General features: G+C 36.8%; 1 pseudogene across 1 annotated transcript; it reads right to left on the bottom strand.

The window, feature by feature from the left end:
* Positions 1 to 9486: 9486 nt before the first annotated feature.
* Positions 9487 to 11128, bottom strand: LOC145006454 (E3 ubiquitin-protein ligase RZF1 pseudogene; annotated as a pseudogene). Its single transcript, XR_013662904.1, has 2 exons — positions 10987 to 11128; positions 9487 to 10432 (listed from the first exon to the last, which is right to left on the bottom strand). The product of XR_013662904.1 is annotated as an E3 ubiquitin-protein ligase RZF1 pseudogene (transcript).

Here is an 11128-nt window from a genome sequence, read left to right as displayed (position 1 = left end):
TTTAATACAAGTATCGATTGAAGTATTGAATACATGTTTATGTGCGAATTATTTGATGTTACCTGAGCTACTTGTTAAAGAACATACCTGATTATATATGTTGATTTAGGATAAAGAGTAAACCTAAATTAATTATGAGGAATATTGGGTAGTGTTTTCTTACGAGTACGAGATAACTATACTCAGAGAATAAAACCTTAGTATATGTCATTGGTCCGGGAGCATGGATTAGACATACTCATTGTCCTTAGTCTGAGAGTATGGATTAGGCATAATCATTCATCATTAATCCGAGAGTATGGATTAGTCATTCGTCCCTAGTCCGAGAGTATGGATTAGGTAAAGTCGTTCATTTCTGATCCGGGAGTATGGATTAGGTAAAACGGCTAATCTTAGGTCCGAGAGTATGGATAGTCTCGTTGTGAGGATCGACGAGGTGGGATAAGAGTTGTTTATATATATATATATATATATATATATATATATATATATATATATATATATATATATGGTGAAATTGTATATTTTGTGAGTTTTAAACTATATATATGGTATAACTTGTGGGATTGAAATATCTATGTACTCACCAGGTTTCCCAACCTGCCCCACTCAGTTTATTTATATCACAGGTGTTGATATATATAAAGTCACATTACACTGAGAGATTAAGGAGATATAAATCACTAGTGATAATGAATGTAAGTTCTCTATATGCTTATGTTTCTGTATTAACGATGACATCCCAAATGTTTTAAAATTAATAAAAATAGTTTTCTTCGGAAGTGGTTTGATAACATATTTATCATATTCTACTGAGAACAAATTCCGCAACATTTTTATTAAAAGAGGTTCTCTGATTTTTATAAAGCATAAACAAAATCGGTCTTTTCTGGCCGTGAAAATGGGGATGTCACACTAATTGATAGGGTGCTTTGGCTACCGGGGTATCTTCGGGAATTAGATCGATTCTGAATTCGACTTGTCTCGCGGGTGGTATTCCTGGAAGATCTTCGGGAAAACATCGGGAAACTCGCATACGTCAGGCACGCTCTTGATGTCTTGGACTTCGCGTTTCACATCCACGACATGTGCTAAAAACGTGTGGCATTCCTTGCGTAGGCACTTCTGAGCTTGGATACACGAGATAATACGAAGAGTGGTACTGGGTTTGTTGCCATAGATAATGAGGGTTTTGCCGGTTGGCAGATTAAGGCAAATGGCCTTATCGTAACATAAAATGTCGGCATGATGAGAACTCAGCCAGTCCATGCCTATGATGACATCGAAACTCTTAATCGAGACTGGCATGAGGTTGATTGGAAAGGGATGATTGTTTAGAGTTAGGGTACAATTTAAGTATATCTCCTTAGTGCCTTCTATTTTACTGTTGGCCATTTCTACTATAAACGATTCACTTAATGATTGGGGTGTTTGTTTTAGCAGACCTTTAAAATTATGCCTCACAAAACTCCTCTCCGCTCCACTATCAAACAAAATGCATGCATACGAGTTATTGAGAAGAAACGTACCCGTAACAAAAGTGGGGTCTGCAATGGCTTCATCCTGTCCCATTGCGAACACTCGGCCCCTTTCATCGGTATTCCTGTTGTTTGCCTTTGGGCAGTCCCTGCGGTAGTGCCCCATGGTTCCACACTCAAAACAGGTGCGGCTTACTCCGGAATTAGCAGTGGGGGCGGCTTATTGGGCTGGCTCCTTGCAGAAACGGACCGTATGCCCCTTCTTATTTCACCTGGTGCATTGGAAGTCACGGCAAGGATCGTGGTGGTAGGAAGAGTAACAGCGCGAGCCGCTACCACTTGTTGTTTCTTGGGGTTCCCCTGTAGGGTTTGTCCCCTTCTCTTGTTCCAAGGCCTTCCATGGCCCTGTACCTCCTTTGGTAGATCGGCAGTAGCTGCAACACTACCTTTTTTGACCTCGTGGTCGATGAGTCGCTGAGCCAGGTGCTTAGCGTTGTTGAAAGTGATAGGGTTGGAGGCCAAGACATGACCTTGAATCTCGGGTGACAACCCCCAAATGTACCTTTCAACCTATTTCGGTTCTGGGTTGACCATGGCAGGGCACAAGGCAGCAAGGTCGTTGAACCTGGCCATGTAAGTGACTAGGTCAGACCCTGTCATCTTCAGATTCCAGAGCTCCTGCTCTAGCTTTTGTATCTCACCCCTTGGGTAGTTTTCCTCTAGTAGTAGGACCTTCAAGTCCTCCCAACTCATGGCGTTGGCGACAGTGACAGTCACGGACTTCACATGGCTTTTCCACCAGGTGAGGGCTCGATCAGTGAGGGTGCAAGCGGCGAACTTGACTTTGCTCGCTTCTTGGCAAGAGCAGATCTCAAAGACCGTTTCGGTATTTTTCTGAACAATTGCATCAGTGCAATGACTCCCCCAGTTCCATTAAAAGTTTTTGGCTTTGCGATGGAGAACTCCTTGTAAGTACATTCCCTTACGTGACCATGACCAGTGCCATGGTTGGAATGATTCGTACTGCTTCCTGTCCCTCCATTTCTGTTGGAGTTTCTTTGTGAGAGGGCGACGGTTACTGCTGCTGTGATAGCAGCCTAGACCATGGTCAGATCATAAGCTGGTGGTGGAGGTGGTGTTGGTACCGTGCCCGGTCTAGGTCTTAGGTTTGGACGAGGAGGCCTCGCGCTGCCAAGAAATAAAAATGAAATATTATTAGTTTTGGTGGTTGAGGGTTGAATGATAATGAATTAATTATCTTTAATAGTTCAAGAATTTGGTTTGACCTACACAGGGCTTTGAGTTTGATTGACAAATGGAGTTTGAATATCAATAGATAGACTCATGAACTCGAATGAAATGCACAGAATTAACACACGAAAGAGATATGCCCTATATATATATATATATATATATATATATATATATATATATATATATATATATTAAACATATGGTTACGTTACATCCGAAGTTAGAGAAGAAAAAAAAATTGACCTTTCTAAAGATCTCCGATTTACAGAAAGTCAAAGAAAGTAAGACTTTTACGCGATGGTCCTATTCTATATCAAAATTTGGGAGTTAGGCGAGCACTACTTGCTGCACGGATTACGCTTGGAACTTGACTCCGCATCTACTTGCTTGGCTCCCATGAGACGCCTGTCAAAGGCAGCTTGTTGCTCCCTTAAATCCCTCATTTCGGGGAGAGCTGTAGTTATTTGCTCCTAGAGGGAGTTAGTATGGAGTTGAGCATTCCCTTGTAGCATGTCTAGGCGACGAATATTAGTTGTGTTATCTTCCATCCTTATGTCAACCTCGCAAATCCGGTTTGCTTGGACTCCGGATTGATAAGCCTGATTGGCAAGTTTGCCTACCACAACTGGGAGTGCTCGATCAGTTGAACTTCCTCTACTGACATCGTAGAAGTCCCGACACATACTGTAAGGAGGACGTAGTCCTTGCTGTTGGCTACAATGGTGTATGTGGCTTCCCTAGACGGGAGTTGGTCCTTGAAATCCCATCCTGAAAGGAGGTCGGACGGATGGAGGTCAGACGACTGGCGGATTGATTACCTCAAGCTTTGAGGCTAAGCTATCCGAACCTTCCTCCTCCTCGTCTTCCAAGGGTTCCTCCTCGAGGTCATATTCAATCCATCCCCCATTACCTTGGTTGGGGTATTAGGGGTCGCTGGGGTGATGGAATCCAACCATTGAGTCTATACGAGAATAGGGTTAAGAATTGACTATAAGCTAAAGCACGCAAAATTTACTCTTAAGTTTGATGGTTGAAGGTACCCAAATACTCTCATAGTATTCTTAATGATATGCTCTTGGTAAGTTTTAAATTTGTTGTCCACTGCAGACACTCCCTGGCATACGTTAGTCGGCTCTCAGACAAATATAGTTGATCATGCTATCTTCATCCTAGTTACGATTACATGTCCCAAGGCACACCTGCACTGCACAATTTATTTATAATACTTCTATATTGATTTATTTATGACACTTTTATTAATATGAAATGAATGTATGCCTACTTTACAAAAATTAAATAAATTTAATTTTAAAAGTATGACTCTTACTCAGAGTGTTTTTGCCCAGTTGTGTTTACAGGTGTATACCAAAAATGGTTTTGATATACTTAATTCACTATAAACAATGAACTGATACCAATCTATCATACCCCCAAACCAGAACGGTGGAAACGTTCGGGGCGGAGGACGTCATATTCAGTATCATAACAGTTCATAGTAAGGAAAGTACACACCACCACATATATATATATATATATATATATATATATATAGGTTTCAAAATGTTTACATAATTGTATTTGTTACATGTTCAAAAGATAAATACATAAACATCTTTCAAAAGAAGTAATTAACGCCAGAGCGTTAATCCCCAAAAGTTTGTTTCCAAACCTGCTTAGCGGTTCCTTGAGAATACAAGTTATTTCAAAGAAAAGTGTCAACAATCAAGTTGGTGAGTTCATAAGCGGTTTTGAGAAAATGTATACCATTCCAAAGTTCGTGTGTTTTCCAAGAAAATCCCTTATCCCCTTATAAAAGTATGAAATGCATATGAATGTTTGTGTTATGAAATGTAAATGGTTGTACTAGGAAAATCCCTTATTTTCCTATTAGTTGATTGTTTTGGATACAAGAAAATCCCTTATTTTCCTAAAGTAACGGGCAGTCTCTAATGTCCAAGACCGGAAATCGCAAGCAACTGACATGCTTAAAAGGTTGAGGCATATTTTTATATATTTAAAGCTATAAGAAGATCACACTTGTTAGATGAAGAATAGTTTTAATAGCTACTCATTCATAAAAGCAGAATACCATAATAATTATCCATCCGGTGAGTTTTATAACCATACTAAACATAATATGCCTCTGGCGACGATCTTCAGGCGTCGAAACGTTATGAAAAACTGTCACCCAAAGGATTTGTAGCTAACAGTCAGGGCGCGGGATCATGACTTCCCATATAGATCTATACACATTTGACACGCTCTCCAAATGGGAGACTCTGGTTATAAGAGACAGGACTTTAGGTAGTACCTTTTAACAAAAAGGTAGCATTGAAGATGTAATCGTCTCACGGATTCTCAACTAAGTCTGTATTAAAATAATAGTTTGTATGCAATGTTTATCCTCTTTCACAATGTTTGACAAAGCATAAATCATAAGTTCTTTGAATGCATAAAATGGTTTAACAAGGATGGCTACCCTGGATACTATGCATTTTGTATAAATCTAATGCATGCAAAGTATAACAAGAGTTTTTACTCGGGATCAACCGTGTGTTTACTTGGATTCTCCCCCGAAATGTATTAAAAGTAAATTATAAAGTATTTGAAGGTGTATAAAATGGGGTATGAACTCACTTGATTGAAGTGGTAGCTTGAAGAAGTTAAAACAAAGAGTCGAGCAGAACTTCGACTAGAGAAAGCTGAATTCTCGGGATCCTCGGGAGCGTAAGACTTCCTTCTAATCTTGAGTATAAAAACCGGGGCTTCAGGAAGGCTTCGAGAGGTATAAACGCATAGCAACGACACTTAGATAGAAAGAAATGAGCACTAAACCCGGCACCCTTAAGCTTCTATTTATAGGGAGGGTTTTGGGGTCTCACGTCGTGAATATAGCCTTGTTCACGTCGTGAGGCTGAGTCAGATCTATCCCCTTCAACGATTTGACGTGGCTGACACACTGGAACCCATCAGTCACAGTCTCACGTCGTGAATATGGAACTGTTCACGTCGTGAGGCTGAGTTAGCCTCGGGTTTTGTGTCCCGAACTTGTAAAATCCGTAACTTTTGCGTACGAGCTCCGATTTCGACGTTCTTTATATACACCCGTATGTGTGAGAATTCTCTACAACTCTCGTTTAGACTTCGTCGACTAGTTTTGACTTTATTTTTATTATATTATTTTTAGTAGGTCGGGTCAGGAAAAGTTCGTTTAAATTCCATAAATTCTTCATTTGATGTCCATTTTCATCAGTCTTTTTACTGTTGTATTCCTAGTGTCGAGGTCTTCAACTTTCGTTTAGGTTGTGTTAGCTGAAAATCGCTCGATCTCTAATTCGCATTTTTAGTTGTCTACTGCTAGGTCCGAAACTTCGAAAAATCATAACTTCCTCATATGAAGTCAGATTTGGGAGTTCTTTTTATGTATGTTCGCGGGTTAATGATATCTACGACTTTCATTTAGATACCTAAGGCTAAAAAGTATTTTATTGAAATTTCTCGTTTTATGCTTAACAACGCTTTACCGGTAGTGTTACGAATCTTTGATTGGTCATAACTCCTTCGTTATAACTCGGATTTTAGTGTTCTTTATATTTTTGGAAACCTTATCACAATATCTACCACATAGTGTACTCAAACGAGGCTTTTTTTTTTTAACATTTCATTTTCGATGATATTCTTATTACTTCACAAAGAGGTTACAAGACTCAACTTTTTGACATTACATTGACCTGAAATAACGGGTTGTTACAAACATAGAGTCTAATGATGATCAGCTCAATCGTTGAAAGAGGAAGGATTCCTTCTCTAGGAATCTCATGATGCTGAAGTTGGAAGCTCTTCTGCTACTAGTGATCCTTCGGCACCTCCTCCTTCCAAGAAATTTCAGCTTACTGTTGATCTGAATGTTTTAGCTGAAGAATGGGGTATTTGTGTTGAGGAAGTTAGAGAAATTATGATAGAGAATAATGCCGCTATTTGAGCTAGAAAAGGACAACGTATGTCCATTAAATTTTCTCAGTCTCTTGCTTCCGTTGATGAAAGTGCTGATGTTCAAAGCACTAATGTTCAAAACAAGAATATTCAGTTGTTCAACAATAATGTGGACAAACAACATAGGATTAAGAGCTGAATGATAGGATCAACAGAAAGAAGTTTGGATATGTTTTGGATAATAGATTAAAGCATGATCCTATCATCAGGGTAAGGTGTACTAAACCAAGGAACGAGTTACTGGAGCTTCACTTGGTCAGAAAGAAGACTGAGTATGAATACACTTATGTTATACTTGCTCGTGAGCTTGTCAAATTTGGCTACAACGAGTGGATACAAATTCAGGAAATTATTGACAAACATAAAGGTATTCATGCTTAAGAGGTGAAATTAGCAATTCAATAGCTGCTCAACAAAGTCAAGAAGTTGAATCTTGTGTCATCAGCTGGTCCATCTAGACCATCCATTTTAGGAAGAACAGGCGCCCCCAAAACGTCCAAGAATACTAAGTTTCTTCTTCCATATGGCACTCGTTACATCATCAATGAACTGTCAGTAGGTGTTGAACTAGTTCAGCACATGTTTATTCGAGAACTAGAAAATTGTATTTTTTTTTATCTTGACAGTCAAAATTACATGTGTTTTCAATGCACTGATGATCTTCCCATTGCACCCACTGATGATTTCAGATGGGTAAAGCCTGAAATCTTGATAGAAGCTGATAAATTCTACAATGGTTCTTTTGATGACTCCTCTAAATAAGATTAGTTTTGACATCATCCGATAGGGGGAGATTGTAAGGTCACACATTATGATCTGATGAGTCAAACACTCTATATGGTGACTGCCAGCGCCAGTATCAACATCAGCGCCTCAAGCCTTATCAGTGTCAGCGTGTAGATAGTAATCTTATGTGATATTTGTATATTAGGTAATTATATATATATATATATATATATATATATATATATATATATATATATATATAATAGATAGCAGATCTGATATCTTGGTGATAATGATCGATTCATAGTATAGATTAGATACAATCCCTTGATTGAAGGTATATACTAGTATAGTTTAGTATATATTCAACATTAGGATGAAACCATAATGTTAACGTCTTGGAGACCGTCTTTGTGACAACCTATTTTCTTGGTGAAAATAATCTCTTTCTTGGTGAAAGACAACTTTTGATTATTTCGTGTTCTTTACTATTTATGTTCTTTATTTGCTTGGTTTGTTCTTGTTTATTATACTTGAAGTGTATCCGATCTATACAAACCTTCACACATGTAGAATAAAACCAAGATTTAATAATGGAGTTAGTGGCCGCCCAATCCTCATCATCATCAACTTGAGGTTAGGATTTGTGTATGATGTGTCCATGAACTTTAGCACCTTTGCACATGTTAAGAAAGATATGACCCCATAATTTGTCTTTTGAGCCATCAATGAACAATTTGAAATTAAACTGTGAAATAACATTGTTGAGAGCAAAGACAAGTTTACTGGGAGTAGGAGAAGTTATAGTAGGGGTGCTTGATGACAAATATTGATGGAGCAATAACAACAAAGTGAGCAGCCAAAGAGAAGAGGTCGATGAACGTAAAGCCTTATTGGAGACGGTCCCAAAAAAAAGGGTTTTTTCAGAACCAGACGACACAATACTATGTTGGATTATGTGGAATCCTCTTAATTAGGGTTGTGTGTATATGGATACAAGAGTACGGTTTAAAATGAGTCCTTATAGTATACAAAGTGTATAAACAAAGAACAACTAAATACAATACATAACTGTTAAATAGTTTTTAATCTGCTCATTATCTTTGTAATCTGCTCATTATTTGTTCATAAATAAAAATATTCTACAATTAAACATCAATTATTAAGTGAGATTCAACTTTGTCATTCAAATATAGAATTTACATACAAACTATCATCATTTAACATGTGGTTGGGTTTGTGTGCTATATGAGAATCCATACATCCATGCTTGGTAAATGGTAATTTACATTGTCCCAATATGTCGTTACATGTGGTAACAAGCATCATGAGACATTTTAATTTTTCTTTTTATTCCTTGTACACAAATTATCAGCTTCCACATATCTCTTTATAGAATTTGTTACAAAGTCGTGTTATTATTATTTTTTAAGGTTAATAGCAAACTATTTGATTTTTACAAAATAACATTCTTTAAAAAAACATCATAAATATATACCAAACTATTTGTTTGTATTCACGAAATACCATTACAACACACGTATTTTGTAAACTTTGTTGATTACATTCTAATAGTTTAAACCATTATATTTAACTTTTTTTTAAATTATTCTGTTGTTTAAATTTAAAAGAAAACAAAATATTTTAATTTCAATAATTCAATATTTTTCTCATTTTCCTTATAAATTCAAACTTCTCAAAATTTTAAACCTTCATATTTAACTTTTTTTTTAAATAAATTTATATAGTACGCAGTTCTCACAACTACTTATAAATATATAGAAATACCTTGCATCATAATTTTCCTTATAAATTCAAACTTCCCAAATATTTAAATTTTCATATTTAACTTTTTTTTAAATAAACTTGTATAGTATGCTATCTCACAACGACTTATAAACATATGGAAGTACTTTGCATCATAATTTTCCTTACAAATACAAACTTCTTATATGTTTAAACCATTATATTTAACTTTTTTTAATTAACCTTGTGTAATACACAAGTCTCACAACTACTTATAAACATATAGAAATACCTTGCATAACATTTTTCCTTGTAAATTCAAACTTCTCAAATGTTTAAACTTTTATACTCAACTTTTTTTTATATATAAATTAACTCATATAGCAGACAGCTTTCACAACTAGTTATACGCATATAGAAATACCTTGCATAGCAATAATCACTTTCTTAGTTTAGTGAAAAGGCCATAAAAACGATAACGGATTCCTCCTCCCATCACTTTGGTCATTGTCCTGCGTGTTTCTACTGTTACTGCTACTGTTACTGATAATACCAGTACCTTGAGGAGGAAGCTCGAGCCTGCAAACAGGGCAAGAGTTATGCTCAAGTAACCAAGGTACAATACAACCAGAATGGTAGATATGATGACATGGCATCATCCTAGCTTCACACCCCAAATCAAACTTATCTTGACAAATTGGACAATGAGATTCCATTTGAAGGTGCCTATTTGTTATCCTAATAACAGGCAAAGAGTCAATTGCAGATTGGGTTGCTGGAGGTGGGCCCTGTCTACCATTATTAGCTATAAGCTGTTGAATCAAATCTTCTAAACCAGTCCCCATTAAGATATTACTAGCATTAGGATCCACTGGAACTCCATTAAAGAACTCAAATAAGTTGGGGTTTCTCTCGCTCATTCTTTGTCTAATCAACTCAGCGAAGGCGTCCATTATTCTGTTTCTAGGGTTTGGAAATGGATCTATGAACCCGGAATCCATGATCCTGTTTCTAGGGTTTGGGAATGGGTTCAAGAATCCGTAATCAGAAGCTTCGTGTCCATGAAAAGACCCGAAATCCTCATTCAGTTCTTGAACGAATCCTCCAGAGCAATAAGGGCAAATTGGATTGCGACCTTGGAGACGAACTGGTTCGAGGCATTGGTAGCACCAGTGAGTATTCCGGGCACTTGACATTTTTTTGTTTAAAATCTGAAGAGGAAGAACAAGATTATTCTGCAATCACAGAGCAATTTAAGATGTTATTAAGGTTTAGTAATTGAATATGATGAGGAGAAACTGGAAAAGTTGTAAAAAGTAATTGTTAATACATCATGATTCATGAAGAAAAGATTAGCACATAGATGGAGAAATACTTCACCGGATTTAATCGCTTTAAACTATTTCAGGACGAACTGTTATCGCGATCAAATGAATTCACATAATATCATAGCATTGGTGTAAAAAGGAATATTAGGTCAAAATGAAACAAACTGAGACATGAATTAAACGATTCAAACAATGATATAAAGAATCAGATTTGAAAATTGAAATCGACGACAAACGAACATGCAATTTTATCTATACACACATGGACGCGATTTCGAGATAAACAACTTATTAAGTCAATTTGTTCACTAGCGAATCAACAGATAAGTATGATCCTCGAAGAAACTAGTAACTAATAAATGGAGTTAGCGAATCGATAAAAAAAAAAAAAAGAAAGAACAAATACCTGAGGCTCGATGAAAACTAATTATATCAAAATTTAGAAAAAGATAATCACATACCAATTGATGATGTTCATGCTTGTAGACATCAGACGTAGGAAATCTGTGAAGCGCTGAGCAAGAGATAGGGTGGAATGAAGGAAATGGAATGGAGTGATGACATTGACAAGGAATTCTGTCTTGAAACACTGAAAACTTATAC

Source organism: Lactuca saligna, chromosome 7 (genome assembly GCF_052625555.1).
Source record: "Lactuca saligna cultivar CGN05327 chromosome 7, ASM5262555v1, whole genome shotgun sequence".
In the NCBI taxonomy this organism is placed as follows: Eukaryota; Viridiplantae; Streptophyta; class Magnoliopsida; order Asterales; family Asteraceae; genus Lactuca; species Lactuca saligna.
The sequence above is the reverse complement of the archived record's forward strand: the minus strand, read 5'-3'. Positions and strand labels throughout refer to the sequence as shown.